The following is an 18,519-nucleotide window of genomic DNA, read 5'->3' as shown; positions in this document are numbered from 1 at the left end:
TATGAGCCTGAAGTAGACATCCTCATAAATTCTGACCTGAGTGGCATCCAGCTCTCCTAAACATCCTGCAAGAAGAGATGACCAGTTCCCCCACTACATCTCACACTCAGATAAAGGTTCCATATGGCCTTTCCAATGTCTAGCTCCCAAGAGGAACTGGATGGCTAACCTGATACCGCCAACAAAAGGAAGGAGTCAGGTGATCAAAGCAGCTCCTGGTGGGTGGAGGATCTAGAGCCATTTTATGTGATACATTTTTTATTGTATAAAAATCTGAAGATGATAATGCAGTCTCCAAAAGGCAAATAGCAGGACATTGTCCGACTGGGCCAACAGAGTAGAAATGTGGGCAAAGCAAGGCAAAATATCAACCCCATAATTCCTATAAGTATGAGGTATTTTAGCTAGATTACATAGTCTTATGAAACTCTGACATCCCACTTAGTTTAGCATCATAAAAGAAGGGAGGAGTTCCCTTATGAAACATCTTAATAAGGATTAAACCAGTAGGGTTGCTGTAATAGGGTTCTTTTATGGAGGCACTGATAGTGGCTCCACAGTTAAGGCTGCATCAATTTTTAGAAATTGCTCTTAAAATACAGAATTTAATAGAAAATGATATCATAGAATCATAGAAGATTAACATTGGAGGAGACCTCAGAAGGTCATCTAGTCCAACCCCCTGCTCAAAGCAGGACCAATCTCAAATAAATCATCACAGCCAGAGCTTTGTCAAGCTGGGCCTTAAAAACCTCTGAGGATGGAGATTCCACCACCTCCCTAGGTAACCTATTCCAGTGCTTCACCACCCTCCCAGTGAAACAGTGTTTCCTAATATCCAACCTAGACCTCCACCACTTCAACTTGAGACCATTGCTTCTTGTTCTGTCATCTGCCACCACTGAGAACAGCCTAGCTCCATCCTCTTTGGAAGCCCCCTTCAGGTAATTGAAGGCTGCTATCAAATCCCCCCTCACTCTTCTCTTCTGCAGACTAAATAACCCCAGTTCCCTCAGCCTCTCCTCGTAAGTCACATGCCCCAGCACCCTAATCATTTTCGTTGCCCTCCGCTGGACTCTCTCCAATTTGTCCACATCCCTTCTGTAGTAGGGGGACCAAAACTGGACACAATACTCCAAGTGTAGCCTCACCAGTGCCGAATAGAGGGGAATAATCACTTCCCTCGACCTGCTGGCATATCCTCCAGGTCTGGTCTGGTTTTTAACCATCTTATAGAATTGTATGACAGAGATTTCACTGTGTTAAATTCAGTAGGATAGTTCAAATAACTAATAGAAATTTTATTGTTTTTATTGGGTTCTGTAGAACTTTTCCATAAGGGTTGCTTTAGCTGAACCCAAACTTTGGGGGCTTTTCCCTTTCCCTAAGTATTTAGCAAACATTTTTGCCTATTTAAATGCTGAGGAGGAGGTTGTGAAATCACTAATTTTAATACACTAGGGCCTGGTCTACACTAGGAGGTTATGTCGAATTTAGCAGCGTTAAATCGAATTAACCCTGCACCCGTCCACACAATGAAGCTATTTAGTTCGACATAGAGGTCTCTTAAATTCGATTTCTGTGCTCCTCCCCAACGAGGGGAGTAGCGCTAAATTCAACATGGCCATGTCGAATTAGGGTAGGCGTGGATGGAAATCAACGCTAATAGCTCCAGGAGCTATCCCACAGTGCACCACTCTGTTGACGCTCTGGACAGCAGTCTGAGCTCAGATGCTCTGACCAGCCACACAGGAAAAGCCCTGGGAAAATTTGAATTCCTTTTCCTGTCTGGGCAGTTTGAATCTCATTTCCTGTTTGGACATCGTGGCGAGCTCAGCAGCACCGGCAACGATGCAGAGTTCTCCAGCAGAGGTGACCATGCAATCTCAGAATACAAAGAGGGCCCCAGAATGGACTGATCAGGAAGTCTTGGATCTGATCGCTGGGTGGGGCAATGAGTCCGTGCTTTCGGAGCTGCAATCGAAAAGACAGAATGCAAAGATCTACGAGAAGATCTCAAAAGCCATGACAGAGAGAGGATACAGCCGGGATGCAACGCAGTGCCACGTGAAAATCAAGGAGCTGAGACAAGCGTACCAGAAGACCAAAGAGTCAAACGGACGCTCCAGATCCCAGCCCCAAATATGCAGTTTCTACGAGGCACTGCATTCCATTCTAGGTGTGGCCCCACCAGTGACCGTAGACTCCGAGGATGGGATATTGTCGACGGCCGCTTCCTCGGAGATGTTAGCGGACGGGGAAGATGAGGAAGGTGAGGAGGAGGACGAGGCAGTCGACAGCGCTTACAATGCTGATTTCCCAGACAGCCAGGATCTCTTCATCACCCGCACAGAGATCCCCTACCAACCGTCCCCAGGCGTTAACCCGGACCACGAATCAGGGAAAAGATCAGTCGGTAAGTGTTTTAAACATGTAAACATTTATTTTGAACAGAACAGGAATATTAACAATGGGTTTTTCATGATTTGTTTGCCCTAGGCGCTTAACATTTTAGTCCTTGGCAGTGCAACTACTGCAAAAGAATCTAACAATGTCCGGTTTATCATGATTAGTTTGCCCTAGGCGCTCTACTTTTTAGTCCTTGCCAGTGCAGCTACTGGAAAAGAAGGTCTATATGTCCGGGGATAGAGCTGAAATCCTCATGGGACATCTCCACGAAGCTGTCCTGGAGGTAATTGGAAAGCCTTTGCATGAGGTTCCTGGGGAGAGCGGCCTTATTGTGTACTCCGTGGTAGGAAACTTTTCCTCGCCAGGCTATCATCAAGTACTCTGGGTCTTGAGAACATGACCTATGAAGGAAGGCTGAAAGAATTGGGTTTGTTTAGTTTGGAAAAGAGAAGACTGAGAGGGGACATGATAGCAGTTTTCAGGTATCTAAAAGGGTGTCATAAGGAGGAGGGAGAAAACTTGTTCACCTTAGCCTCTAAGGATAGAACAAGAAGCAATGTGTTTAAACTGCAGCAAGGGAGGTCTAGGTTGGACATTAGGAAAAAGTTCCTAACTGTCAGGGAGGTTAAACACTGGAATAAATTGCCTAGGGAGGTTGTGGAATCTCCATCTCTGGAGATATTTAAGAGTAGGTTAGATAAATGTCTATCAGAGATGGTCTAGACAGTATTTGGTCCTGCCATGCGGGCAGGGGACTGGACTCGATGACCTCTCGAGGTCCCTTCCAGTCCTAGAATCTATGAATCTATGAATCATTGCCTTGCAGAGCATGGCGGCATACGGCCCTGGTTTTTGCTGGCTTTCACACAGCATGCGTTCTTTCTCGGTCTCAGAAATTCTCAGCAGAGTGATGTCGCTCATGGTGACCTGCTTAGAATTAGGGGAATGTTACTATTGGGACTGCTTGCCTGTTCCTTTACAGAACTGTCACCGGCGGTTTACAGCCACGCGGTGGGGGCGGGAGAGGGGCAGCATACAGGGATCTTTCCCGGGGACAGCCATGAGGGGGTGGGACAGGGGCAGAGTTCATGCTTGCCGGATTGCCGGCAGCAGGAACTGGCCAACGATAAGAGCATTGCTTTGAACATGAAAGGAGGGCACTGCTATAATTTAAGTTTTAAGCAGCCAAAAGTCTACAGCTTACCATGTCAGCCTGCTACCCGAATTCCGCTGTCCTGCCCCGCTTATCTGATCTCCACTGCAAGATCCCAGGCACTGCGAAGGCCGAAAATACGGCCTTGTCCTGAGTGCACATGTGATAGGTGCTGTGCATGGTCTTGTTCACAGAGAAAGACTATGTTAATTGTTCACAAAAAATTATCTTTGTGAGGAATTCACTCCCTTTTTCCCATCCCACAGCTGCGACTGTCTCCCGACCTACCCTGGCATCCCCCTCGCAGAGGCTGGCGCAGATTAGGCAGAGAAAGAAAAGGACACGGGACGACATGTTCTCAGAACTTATGGGCTGCTCCCGAGCCGATGCAGCCCAGCAGACCCAGTGGAGGGAGAACATGTCGCAATACCAGCGAGCACATAGCAAACAGGAGGAGAGGTGGCGGCAGGAAGACCAGCAGGCGACTCAAACGCTGCTTGGACTAATGAGGGAGCAAACGGACACGCTCTGGCGCCTTGTGGATGTTCTGCAGGACCGGAGGCAGGAGAACAGAGCCCCGCTGCAGTCTCTCTCTAACCGCCCTCCCCTGCCACAAACTCCCATACCCCCCTCCCCCAAAGTCCCAAGAAGGAGGGGCGGCAGGGGGCCGTGAAAACTGTCACTCCACCCCTGCAGACCGCTCAAGTACCAGAAGGCTCTCATTCCCAAAAATTTGATAAGTCCTTTCCTTCCCGCCTCACTCAAGCCCCCGTACCGGTTTCATCCCCTAACTGTGTAGTTGTTAATAAAAAATACGTTTCTGTTAATTACTGTTTCCATCATGTTTTTTTAGGGGAGAGTGTGTTTGAAGGGGGGAAGGGGGTTGTTAATTGGAGAGGACAGTCACCTTTACCAGGGTACAGACACGGGGGCAGGTTCAGCAGAAGGTCACACACACATTGCAGTCACTAGGCACCCTGGTCAGTCTGGGAGGTGGTTTTCATGTTCTGGGGGGGGGGGGTGACTTTGTGGCGGGGGAGGGCGGATAGAGATCTTATACAGCGGTCCTTATCATGGATCACAGAGCCACACAGCAGGGGATCTGTAACCGCCCTCCCCCGCCACAAAGTCACATAGCCCCCACACACAGAGTCCCGAAAAGGAGGGGTGGCAGGCTCCGTTGAAACAACCAGTCCACCACTGCGGACCGCTCTAGGAGCAGGAGCCTGTCATTCCTCGAGTTTAGAAGCATTCTTTCCATCACTACGCCCGCTCCCCACCACAGTCTGCATCCCAGTTTCAACCCTTTACCGCGAAATCCGTAATAAAGAAAACGGTGTTCATTAACAAAGTTCCATTTATTTTATCTTTAAATGTGTGTTGGAAGGGGGGGGACGACGGGGTAAACGGGGTATGTAGCTGGAGAGGATAGTCAACAGTAAGTGGGTAAAGAAATGGCGGCAGGTTCAGCTTCTCTTTAAACAAACTTAATAGTCACAGGGTACCCTGCTCACTGAGGAACCTAGCTTTCAAAGCCTCCCGGATGCACAGCGCGTCCCGCTGGGCTCTTCTAATCGCACGGCTGTCTGACTGGGCGTAATCAGCAACCAGGCTATTCGCCTCAACCTCCCACCCCGCCATAAAGGTCTCCCCCTTGCTCTCACAGAGATTGTGGAGCACACAGCAAGCTGCAATAACAACAGGGATATTGGTTTCGCTGAGATCAGAGCAAGTCAGTAAGCTTCTCCATCTCCCCTTGAGACGTCCAAAAGCACACGCCACCACCATTCTGCACTTGCTCAGACGATAGTTGAAGAGTTCTTTTTCAGTGTTCAGGGCGCCTGTATAGGGCTTCATGAGCCAGGGCATTAGCGGGTAGGCTGGGTCCCCGAGGACCACTATAGGCATCTCCACATCCCCAACAGTTATTTTCTGGTCCGGGAAGTAAATATCTTCCTGCAGCCGTCTAAACAGACCAGAGTTCCTGAAAACATGAGCGTCATGAACCTTGCCCGGCCATCCTACGTTGATGTTTGTAAAACGTCCCCTATGGTCCACCAGTGCTTGCAGCACCATTGAAAAGTAGCCCTTTCGGTTAATGTACTGGCTGGCCTGATGGTCCGGTCCCAGGATAGGGATGTGAGTTCCATCTATAGCCCCACCGCAGTTTGGGAATCCCATCTCAGCGAAGCCATCTATGATGACCTGGACGTTTCCAAGGGTCACTACCTTTGACAGCAGTAGCTCAACGATTGCGTTGGCTACTTGCATCACAGCAACCCCCACGGTAGCTTTGCCGACGCCAAAGTGATTCGCGGCTGACTGGTAGCTGTCTGGCGTTGCAAGCTTCCAGAGGGCTATGGCCACTCGCTTCTGGACAGTCAGGGCTGCTTGCATCCAGGTGTCCTTGCACTTCAGGGCAGGGGACAGCAACTCACAAAGTTCCAGGAAAGTTCCCTTCCGCATACGAAAGTTTCGCAGCCACTGTGATTCATCCCAGACCTGCAGCACTATGCGGTCCCAGTCCATGCTTGTTTCCTGGGCCCAGAATCGCCGTTCCACAGCATCAACATGATCCATTGCCACCATGATGTTCACGGCACGGGGTCCCGTGCTTTGTGAGAGGTCTGTGCCACTCTCAGACTTCATGTCCTCACCACGCTGCCATAGCCTCCTCGCCCGATTTCTCAGCATCTGCCTCTGGAAAAGGTGGATGATAAGGTGCGAGGTGTTGACAACGGCCATAACTGCAGCGATGGTCGCAGCGGACTCCATGCTCGCAGTGCTCACCAGAAAAGTGCGCGAACTGATTGCCCGCCGGCGCTTTCAGGGAGGGCGGGAGTGACGGTTGGATGACGACAGTTACCCAAAACCACCCTCAACACATTTTTTTCCCCAGCAGGCATTGGGGGCTCGACCCAGAATTCCAATGGACAGCGGGGACTGCGGGAACTGTGGGATAGCTGCCCACAGTGCACCGCTTCCAATGTCGATGCTTGCCCCGTTAGTGTGGACTCACAACGTCAAATTACTGTCCTTAGTGTGAATACACACGTTCGACTTTGTAATATCGATTCCACATATTCGATTTAAGTACAATCGAACTACTCTCATAGTGTAGACATACCCTAAAATGCACGGAAGAAGAATATAGGATCATTCACACCACCTAATGTCTCACTCCATTTTACAATGAAAACTACAATGCTGAAACAGAATCATAAATATAATATGAGCTAAAAAGCAGGCTCTCCAATATATCACAGTAGTCTTGAAAACAGAAAGAGATGTGGAGCTCCTCATATACTGTAAGCTCTTATGTGCTCATATATCACCTATCATAATAAGCCCCCAATCCCGACTGGGAACATTGGGCACTATCACAATAGAAATCATCATCATCTCTGGTTGTGATGGGTTTCACAAATAAGGAATGGAAGGAAAAAAAACAGACAAGACCTGGAGGCTATCACTTTCTATTAAATTCTATGTTTTAAGAGCAATTTCTAAAAAATCTGATGCAGTCTTAATGAGGAGTCACTATCAGTGCCTCCATAAAAGAACCTTATTACAACAGCTCTACTGGTTTCATCCTTATTAAGATGTCTACTGGACTGTTCCATAAGGGAACTCTTCCCTTCTTTAATGCTTTAATCCTACAGTCCTTACTCAGGAAAAATTCCATTTCCTCGGGCTAATTCAAGTAACCCCATTGGAATATATCAACTGATCTCTATTGGATAACCAGTGTGTTGATTTCTGTTGGCCTACAGGATAACAATAGCCTCAGGATCCTATAGACTGACATATTATTCTCTTCTAAAACCTAGTTGGCCAAATAGAACCAGATGAAAATTTTCAAATAGAATTTCTAATGGGGGTTAAAATTAATGTGAGATTTGCCTGAGTCGGACTGTAAAATCAGAGCCCTAATGAGGTGAAGAGGTCTGGCTACTTCTGAAGTATTATCATTGCTGTATACTGAATATCGGGATTGTTCATACTATTTTGTCTTGGCTGGATTGGTTTGTACCTTGGGAAACAGGGTTCCAGTAGTCTTGGCTCATACCACCGAGACTAAACATTATGTCAGAAGTAAGTAACAAGGATCAGAGTTATATTGAAATCACAGCAGTAGTTGCAGGATCTTTAGGTTCATAAATTCAGTAGCCAAATAGATGAAAGTAAAAAGAAAAGAAAAGAAAAGAAAAGAAAAGAAAAGAAAAGAAAAGAAAAGAAAAGAAAAAAGAGAGAGAGAGAGAGGGAGAAAGTAAAATGGAGAAGATTACATTTAAAATAGTGACAGGTTTCAGAGTGGTAGCCGTGTTAGTCTGTATCCGCAAAAAGAACAGGAGTACTTGTGGCACCTTAGAGACTAATAAATTTATTTGGGCATAAGCTTTCATGGGCTAAAACCCATTAGCCCACGAAGGCTAAATGTGTTAGTCTCTAAGGTGCCACAAGTACTCCTGTTCTTTTTATTTAAAATAGTGTATCCTTCCCACTCTGCTGTAGTTCCTGATCTTGCTATCTTTACTCATACAAGTGGTCCCATTCACTCAGTGGAACTACTTGCATGAGCAAGGCCTACTCTTGTGAGAAGTCATTGCAGGATTCAGCCCAGAGTACTGTTCATCAGAGCCTCAATGAACTATTTCTTTTTTTTTTTCACAGCACATCACCTTTGAAGTGCAAATCAGTAGCAAATAACCATGTAGGCCAGTCAGAGATGTAGAAATTCTCTAGACTGTACAAGGGTATCAAGTGTAGTTCACAGAGAGCAAAATTAATGCTGTAAAAGGCAGCCAAAGTTCACCTATGAGCAACCCTCCAATGGCTGATGCCTTCTTTCTTTTTTCCTTTTACAAGTTTCATGGTGCATAGGTAATACAAGATCACAAAGTGACTGCAACATCTTTATAACTCTGGACTAAGAAGGCAGTTCTTACATGTTTTCTGAGGTGTGTATAATTACAAGTGTGTTTCAGATCTGGTTAATGTGCTTAGCTGTTTTGGGAAAGCAATTTTACAAGAAAGTTAACCGTATTGTAGATTACTTTATTAGAACAGCCCCCAGCATCACTATTGTACTTAAGGGTGGTTTGCCACGTTTGTCAGCGATTTATACCTCTGTTGTAAAAAAATTCACCCCAAATTAATATTCATGCCAGCTCATAACATTTTTGTACTAATTGGCAAAAAGAGAAAAAGAAAAAAAGATTGGTTAACCTTTTACAGATATGAAAGTTGGGGAGGGGCTGCAACTGGGCAACTCAAAAACTGTCTCTGTGAAACAAAGAGAGACAAGGTCTGAGAGGTAATATCTTTTATTGAACCATCTTGTGTTGGTGAGAGAGACAAGTTTTCGAGCCAGCAGAGCTCTTGTTCAGGTCATCTTCAGCTCTGTGTCGTTCGAAAGCTTGTCTCTCTCACCAACAAAAGTTGGTCCCATAAAAGATATTAGCTCACCCACCTCGTCTCTGTAATATCCTGGGACTAACATGGCTACAACTACACTGCATAAAATAATCTGTGAAACGAAGACATTTTGCAAGTGAGTAGTGTCTATTGATTATTTATTGCACATGAGAATTGTTATTGCACAGGAGACTTTTTTTAAAAAAATTAACCAAAGCCTACATTACACAACAAATTGCAAAAGCTCCAATGGAGCCATTCATAGCTTTTTTTAAAAATTGTAAGTGAATTTAGTGCTTATGAAAGCAAGAGACTAGCAGTGTTGGCTAGACCCAGTGATGTACAAAACTCCTTTCAAAGCTCTGTCAATCCATTACAACCCTGACCTTATACTTTCCTAGTATTTCAGTCATGAGCCTCTTTTGAGCAGTGACTGCTAATCAGTGCAAACTGCATGATGGTCTTGTGATGTGGAACAAATGGGTGATAGGGTTACATTACTAGACTAGGAACAAATCCTGCTTACTTTATTCAGTCTCGCTGATGTCAATGCAGCTACCCACTTAAACTGTGTCAATCCCAGAATATTAGAGAGACAAGGTGGGCGAGACAATATCTTTTATTGAATCAGCTATTGGCCCCTAATGTTTACCTGTGACTTCGGCTATAACATGAAGGCAGCTTTCCAGAGGGGGTGAGTTAGTACACACTCACTACACCAAGTAGACTTCCAGGCTATGTCTACACTGCAGCTTGGAATGAGCCTCCCAGCCCTGGTAGACAGACTCATACTGGCGGGGCTTGAGCCGGTGCACTAAAAATAGCAGTGTGGGTTTTGTAGCTCCAGCCGGGACTCAGGCTAATGATCCAAGCTCAAGTCCGTGGGTCAGGCAGGCTTGAGAGTCCAAACTGCTGCCGGAGCTGCAACATCCACACTGTATTTTTAGCATGCTAGCTTGAGTCCCACTAGTGCGAGTCTTCTGTCTGCTCTGGGAGGCTCACTCAGAGGTGCAACTACAAAACTTGATAAAGGAATTTTAGGGCCAAATCCTGCTCATCTCCCTCTTGCGAGCAGTCCCTTAAAGCTGATTGGACATCTGGCCTGGGTGATTCAAGCAGGATTTAACCCTAAGTGCCCATGCATACTGATGATATGTCCTACCTTGTGTGTTACAGCGTAACATGTAAAGGTAACAAACCCTTATGATTCTTGGCAGAGCTCTTTAGGCTCTTAGATTGATTTATTTTAGACTTTTTGTATTTGCCTTGTAGAGTTAGTATTTAACAAAACAGATCCCTGCTGCTTATCAGTTTGGTATATTTTTTAAATAAATAAGACAATCAAGATAACACTTGAAACTGGCAAATGAACAGGCAAGTGCTTCCCTTCAGGTCCTCCAACTCCTGTAAAAACCACTCACCTATCCATGCAAAAACAGAGAAATAAAAGGCTAGCCTGGGACTTGGGAGACCCTGGTTCAATTCTTTCCTCTGACACAAATGTCCTGAAGCAAGTCATTTAGTGTCTCTCTTGTCTTAGTTCCCCACTGCCCTACCTCACAGGGCTGTTATGAAGACAAATACATTAAAGATTGCATGGTACTCAGTTACTACAGTATATAGTAGTACTACTATATACTATGTACGGCAATATAAATACCGTACATAGATGGATTTCACCACTATCTTTAGGGGGAGGGGCAAGAAAGAGTCGGACAGGACCCCCTTGCAGCCTGTCAGTTCAGCTCCTTAACTTGCCCCAGGTGTCACTGCTGAGTAATACAATGACTTCCTTGCCTCACAAAAAAATAAAAGACTTGTGACAATATGGAGAGCTACCACTAGGCAGGTCACAATAAGGTTTTTAATGGCATTCCCTATTAACAGTGTGCAGTTTCCACATTATTAATGTAATACATTAAGTGGTTTTCCAAAGGATCCATTAAGTTCTATCCAGTTCAAAATCCACTTTTCATACAAAGGTTTGGCATGATAAATGAGCTGCTAGGGTCTATCGATTAAATATTACCTGTTACAAAAATTGCTTAAATACATATTTACAAGATAAACTGGAACAGCTCAGACAGAGTCATTACATGTTTCATGGTAATTAATATGAATGTTATGTAAATACACATTTAAGTGATTTATATAATGGGGCTCCAAATAAACTGTTATAATCTATCATGCTGTAATGAATTAGCTTTCTTACAGTATGTAGGTATCTGACCTCTACTGGAGTATGAAAGACCTGCTTAATATCTCAGTGCTCTCTCCTAGCTTGACTAGAAGAGCAAAATCTCTTTCTTACCTCACTGCACATAGACACTGTCGGAGAATTCAGGAGGCACAAAAGCATAATGGGTGTCCAAAAAGTGGCAGCACTGGCCTGAAAAGGTGAGTGGCCAGCGTGGCTGGGGAATGCACTAATTGAACTCAGCAGAGTTCCAGTGGGAGAGCGGGCAATGCTACTACAATCTGCTGTTTATAAAATGAATTCCTTCCCCCAACGCCAAAGCATAGAGGGCCAGGCTGGTGCAGGGAGGTGCCAGGATGAATGTAACCCAAGATTTCTAGAAGAATAAGAATTGCCACACTGGATCAGACCAGCAGTCCATCTAGTCCAATAACTTCTCTCTGAGTGGTCAGTACCTGATGATTCAGGAACAGGTGCAAGAAACTCTGTAGCGAACAATAGTGTAGCATAACTAGCACATAGAAGTTTCCCCCTAACCTCAGTTAGTTTGCTTACACCCTGAAACAGGAAGGTTTACGTCCCTTATGAAGAAAAATTCTTTATTCTATCTCACGTGAGTGCAGATGCCATCATCCATATAAATGTCTCTCTGGTCTGTAACTCCCAGGATCACTCCCAGTGTCTTTTTAAAAGATACGGGTACAACTTTTGTTTCCCTACTGTAGTCCTCTGCTACGGAAGTTGATTTTAATGAGCGGGTGAATATTTTTGTGAGCAGCTCAGCCTCTTCATTCTTAAGCTCCCTCGGAACTCTCAGATGTATGCCACCTGGACCAAAGGACATGTTGCTCTTTAATATATCAGTTCGTTCCAGCATTTGCTCTTTTGACACCTCATTCTCCACCAGCGCCTCAACTTTATTACCTGAACAGAGTAGGTCTGGGCTAGATATTTCCCTAATATTTTCTGTGGTGAAGACAAATGCAAAAACTCCTTTAGCTTCTCTGCAGTGTCCTTATTTTCCTTAATTTCTCCCTTTAGCCCCCCTGGTCCAAACAGACCTATTGAGTCTCTTGCAAGCTTCCTGATTCTGATACGCTTAAGAATTTATTTTCATGTTTTAGACTATTTGCTCTTCAAATTCTCACACAGCCATCCTAATTTCCATCAGCATTTTACCTGCTGTCATTTATGCTCCTTTCTATTCAGATTCTAGGGTTGGAGTTCCATTTTCAGAAGGATACCTGTTTGGTTCAAATAACCTTTTGAATCTTCCCCCGTAGTTATATTTTATATTTATTCTTGTCTTCCTGCTTCCTTTTCTTGCTTAGGTGTATGCATAATTTCTGTACTTTATTACATTATAGTTAGGGCTTTTCTTAACGTTCACCTATTCTAGCAATGTCTTTTTGCACACAGACAGAGATCAAACCAGGGCTGAGATCATCACACACCAGGATCTCAGATGCTTGAGAGTTATCCCCAACAACATGTATGCCACCCATTAGCCCTTTTGGGGGAAATCTCATTACAAAGTTACAGTAGAATCTCAGAATTACAAACACCAGAGTTACGAACTCACCGGTCACCCACACACCTCATTTGGAACCAGAAGTACACAATAAGGCAGCAGCAGAGGGAAAAAAAGCAAATACAGTACAGTACAGTGTTAAACATAAACTACTAAAAAAATAAAGGGAAAGTTTAAAAAAAAGATTTGCCAATGTAAGGAAACTGTTTCTGTGCTTGTTTCATTTAAATTAAGATGGTTAAAAGCAACACTTTTCTTCTGCATAGTAAAGTTGTATTAAGTCAATGTTCAGTTGTAAACTTTTGAAAGAACAACCATAACCTTTTGTTCAGAGTTATGAACATTTCAGAGTTATGAACAACCTCCATTCCCGAGGTTTGTAACTTGGAGGTTTTACTGTATTAGCCAAAGATGGAATTCAACCTTTATGATAGCAATTGCTATCAGCGACTGCTATAATTATTTATCATTCTACAATCATCGCCATTCCAACTGGAACTCTGGAAACAATCTCTTTGGTTTCAGCTTTAGAACCAGCATCTATCCTATTGTGGCAATAGTGGAGAAGGTAGAGTTTACCTTAATTTTAGGCAACAAATGATCTCATTATTAAGAAGAAATTACTTCACTTTGTGAAAAGAGGAGACCAAACTACGCTCTCAGTTACACTGATCTTTAGAACTTTTTTCTTTAGGAAGGGAATGTGATCATTGTCTGTTCTAGGTGTATTGAAATATTATTTTTAATGTCTCTGCCATCCAAATAGAACTCCCCCTTGCAGACCAAAGTGTCAGGCTGTCTCAATCCATATACAGTAGACAGATAATGCTAAATCAGCTGTCTGTTGCGCAACTTTGTAAGGTTGATTTCCCTAATAAATTATGTGAGTTTATTGGATTGTCACCAGAACAAAATCATTTTGTTTCCTAATCCTAAAACAGACTTTGAAAGCCAGTTTGATTTAGCTCTTCTATGTAGGCATGTATTTCAATGGCAGGTGGGACAAATCATGCCCCTCTACTCGAGTGTTGCAAAGGACCCCCGAGACAGTGGAACTGATGAGAGTTAGCCGCAGGGAGCAACCTACTCATAAGGTGCCCACACTGCTGTGTGAGCCATGGAGTCGAGTTCCTGGAACGTTACCACACAACAGGGTTTGGGGATGACTTAGGGAAGGAGCAGGGGTGAGCCCAGTGGATCCATGACTACATAAATCCATCAGCTATTGTGCCCATAGCGTATGGGTACCGATGTGGAAGGAGGTATGTCACGGGGTTCACTCATTGCAAGCAGTGCCTCCTGCTGGCTGTACTGGGAATTAGCTCTGCCTTCCTGCAGCTCCCCATCTGTAGCCAGCTTCCCAGCTTTATAGGCCACACTGCCACACCTGTTCCTGCACAGGTGGGCCTGCGTGCAATCAATTAGTTCCCTGAGCCCTGGCTCCCACTCCAGGTGCAGCCTGGGGAGTTAATTGGCCAGCCTGGATATTTTAACCCCTTCCAATCCTGTGTGGGATGGACATCCCATCACAAGGTACTGTAGCCTGAGGTCTCCAGGTGCAGCTGAGGAGCAGCTCTTGGGGAAGACCATATAATCCTGCACTATCCAGTCCCTATAGAACTCACTTAAGCCAAACCCGGTCACTCAGGGCAGGTCTACACATAAAGCTGTAGCGCTACAGTGAAGATGTTACTACACTAATGGGAGAGTTAATCCCCCTCTTCAAGAGAGGTCAATGGAAGAAGCCCTCCTGTCAACATAGCTCTGTCCACACCGGGGGCTAGGTCGGTATAACTGCGTCACACAGGGGCGTGGATTTTTCACATTCCTGAGCGACATAGTTATACTGACGTAAGTTTATAGTGTAGACCCGGCCTCAGGCTTAGCACAGGGGACAGGTTTGAGCCCTTATGGTCTAAACAGTCTCCAATGAAACTGACATTGTTCCGATGACAACCCATTAAACTGCCACATTTTAGGGAAGACTGTTTACAAAACCACTTAACCATACTGTGCAACCGACAGCTGAATTAGGCCTGTCTGCCTATCTGGAGTCAGAGAGCGTCACGTTGCTCTTCAGGGGATGGAAATCTACTTTGCAGGACAGAGCCTTTTAAAAAACAACAACAATTATTCAAATGCACCTAAACTAGACAAGTCATTTGTTATCTCTTTCTTTATAAAAAAAAAAATAGAACTAGGCACAAAATAAAACCTTACAATTAAATTCCTTTTACAAAAAAACCCACTGGTACCAATAAAATCACTGCTGCGAAAGGGGGGGGAAAAGTCATCAGCTAATGTGGTCAGTGGGAATAAGCCCTTTTGTCAGAGTGACGCAAAAGACGATGCAAAGAAGTTTTTAAAGGAGCATTGTCCAGAGACAAAGGAGGGAAGACACCATGGTGGCAGGAGGGCAGCAGTGCACTGGGCTTCTATGCAGGGGAGATGAGCTCAGACAAGAACACAGGCTCCCAGGGCCCCCAGGCCACTGGAGGCTGCTGTGTGTGTCATACAAATGACAAAAATGACAAGCTCAGGTCTAGGGGAGAAGAAGTGCAGCCTGTGTCTCCTCTGAAGTCCCTCCTGCTGGGTGAGCATAGATTCTACCAGCATGGCTTCCTACAAGAGCAATTCACCTGCCTCATTCTTTGCCAGGGGTTAGGAGCAGTGACTTGACCAATAAGTCAATTTCAGTAGGACATTTTAGAGGTGTGGGAAATGATTTTGAGCATGAAGAAAATGGTGAAGGAAGCAGTTGTGCCCAGTGATGTCTGGATATATCAGATTCACTCTTAGAATGTGGTAAGGAAAGTTAGCTTCCCAAGACTCTCTGTCTGCTATTGGAATAGGTCTGGGGCTGCTTTTAAAGGGCAGTCAATAATTCCTGGAACATTTTGAAGGATATTCTGTATTTAGATTTTTTTTTATCTATGTGGCATAGATTTTTCTGTGTGTAGGGGGAGTATTTCTGTCACTTGTTATTGCTATAAATTTTTTCAGATGAAAACAAGATGTTTTTTCATCATACACGCTTAAGTTCTTATTACTGCTCATTCCACACCTGGAGTCATGATATCTCACCTCACACAGACACCTTTATTGAGGGAATGTAGTTTTCATGAAAGGTGTTCGATTTGCATTGATGAAGACTGAGGGCATGTCTACACTTACATCCGGAGCGATCATTCCAGCAGGGATCCATTTATCGCCTCTATTGAAGAGGCAATAAATCGACCGTCGAGCGCTCTCCTGTCAACTCCGGTACTTCACCGGACGAGAGGCGTAGGTGGAGTCAACGGGGGAGCGTCAGCAGTCGACTTACCGCAGTGAAGACATTGCAGTAAGTAGATCTAAGTACGTCAACTTCAGCTACGTTATTCACGTAGCTGAAATTGCGTAACTTAGATCGATCCTTCCCCCAGTGTAGACCAGGCCTGAGATGCTCTATTTATCCAAGGAACAGTTACGGCATGGAAAGAGGGAAGCAGAGTCTCCATGGTCAGAAACTCTTGGGACTATATCATGAAACTCCTAGCAAGAGTGCCATTTGAGTGAGATGTACATACCTGAACACTAGGAACTGGATTTAGCCTTCCATCCCCATTCTACACAGGCTGCAAAAAGCCATTAGATGGTTAACAATTTACAGTCACTCGTGAAATAGACCAAATTTGAACCTGTGACCAAAAAGTAATTTTTTATACCCATTGCCAATCCACAGAGTTATTCAGTCCCTTGAAGTCATAACCTTACTTTTTTGTGAGATCATAGTCATGTCCACAGTAATCACCTGTGATGTCACAAACCAAGGATTGAAACTTCAGATGGAGAATAAACAGTAGGAGCAGATGAACTTCGAAAAAACATGCTATTTTCATGCAAATTTCCCTAGTTGTAACAAATGAAGGAAGGAGGGAAAAAACCCAGAACATAAATGATATATCTGCAGAATTGGTTCTAAATAGAACGTTTTTCAAAGCTTACCAGGACACATCACTGGCTCTTTAATGCCTGCTTTCCCACCAATTTGTATCCTGTCAATTTACAAGATATTGCAAATACCTACCTTATTTAATAAAAATGCAAAGCACAATGGAGAGTTTATGTAAACAAGGCTGGCAAAATATCTTTGCAGAACATTTTGGAGAGAGAGTAAGAAAATAAATGAACATTTTAACAGGTTCAGTATAATTGGGATATAATCTTATTAGAATCATAGGCCTGGACATACCTCTACCAAATAAAAACCCAGAGGAGAGCTTGGGAGGATAAACTCCATGAGGAATTCATTACTGAGGCCTGGTCTACACTATGACTTTAATTCGGATTTAGCAGCGTTAAATCGAATTAACCCTGCACCCATCCACACAACGAAGCCATTTATTTCAAAATAAAGGGCTCTTAAAATCGATTTCTGTACTCCACCCCGACGAGCGGAGTAGCGCCAAAATCGATTTTGTCATTTCGAATTAGGGTTAGTGTGGCCGCAATTCGATGGTATTGGCCTCCGGGAGCTATCCCACAGTGCACCATTGTGACCGCTCTGGACAGCAATCTGAACTCGGATGCACTGGCCAGGTAGACAGGAAAAGCCCCGCGAACATTTGAATTTCATTTCCTGTTTGCCCAGCGTGGAGAGCACAGGTGACCACAGAGAGCTCATCAGCACAGGTAACCATGCAGGCTGAGAATCGAAAAAGAGCACCAGCATGGACCGTACGGGAGGTACTGGATCTGATCGCTATATGGGGAGAGGATTCAGTGCTAGCAGAACTTAGTTCAAAAAGACTAAATGCCAAAACTTTTGAAAAAATCTCCAAGGGCATGATGGAGAGAGGCCACAATAGGGACTCAGATCAGTGCCGCGTGAAAGTCAAGGAGCTCAGACAAGCCTATCAAAAAACAAAGGAGCAAACGGTCGCTCCGGGTCAGAGCCGCGGACATGCCGCTTCTACGCCGAGCTGCATGCAGTTCTAGGGGGGGCCGCCACCATTACCCCACCTCTGACCGTGGATTCTGAGGCAGGGATAATCTCATCAGCTACACCTGAGGATTCTGCGGACGGGGAAGAGGAGGAGGAGGAGGACGAGCTTGCAGAGAGCACCCAGCACTCCGTTCTCCCCAACAGCCAGGATCTTTTTCTCAGCGTGACTGAAGTACCCTCCCAACCCAGTATCCAAGACCACAACCCCATGGAAGGGACCTCAGGTGAGTTTACCTTTTAAAATATAAAACTTGTTTTAAAAGCAAGGGTTTTTAATGATTACTTTGCCCTGAGGACTTGGGATGCATTCGCAGCCAGTACAGCTACTGGAAAAGTCTGTTAATGTGTCTGGGGATGGAGCGGAAATCCTCCAGGGACATCTCCATGAAGCTCTCCTGGAGGTACTCCAAAAGCCTTGTCACAAGGTTTCTGGGCAGTGCAGCCTTATTCCGTCCTCCATGGTAGGACACTTGACCGCGCCATGCTTGCAGCAAGTAATCTGGTATCATTGCATGACAAAGCCTGGCAGCGTATGGTCCCGGTGTTTGCTGGCATTCAAGCAACACCCGTTCTTTATCTTGCTGTGTAATCCTCAGGAGAGTGATATCGCTCATGGTAACCTGGTTGAAATACGGGAATTTAATTAAGGAGACAGAGGTGGCCGTTCCTACTGGGCTGTTTGCCTGTGGCTGAAAAGAAATCCTTCCCTGCAGTTAGCCAAGCGCGGGGGACGGGGGGAATTGGCCCAGAGCTTTTCGCGTTTGGCTAGCAGGGATCTTCCCTGATACCAGCCACGTGGTGGGGGAGGGGTAAAGTGATCATCC

The sequence above is a fragment of the Malaclemys terrapin genome, chromosome 3 (assembly GCF_027887155.1).
Source record: "Malaclemys terrapin pileata isolate rMalTer1 chromosome 3, rMalTer1.hap1, whole genome shotgun sequence".
In the NCBI taxonomy this organism is placed as follows: Eukaryota; Metazoa; Chordata; order Testudines; family Emydidae; genus Malaclemys; species Malaclemys terrapin.
Note: the sequence above shows the minus strand (reverse complement) of the source record.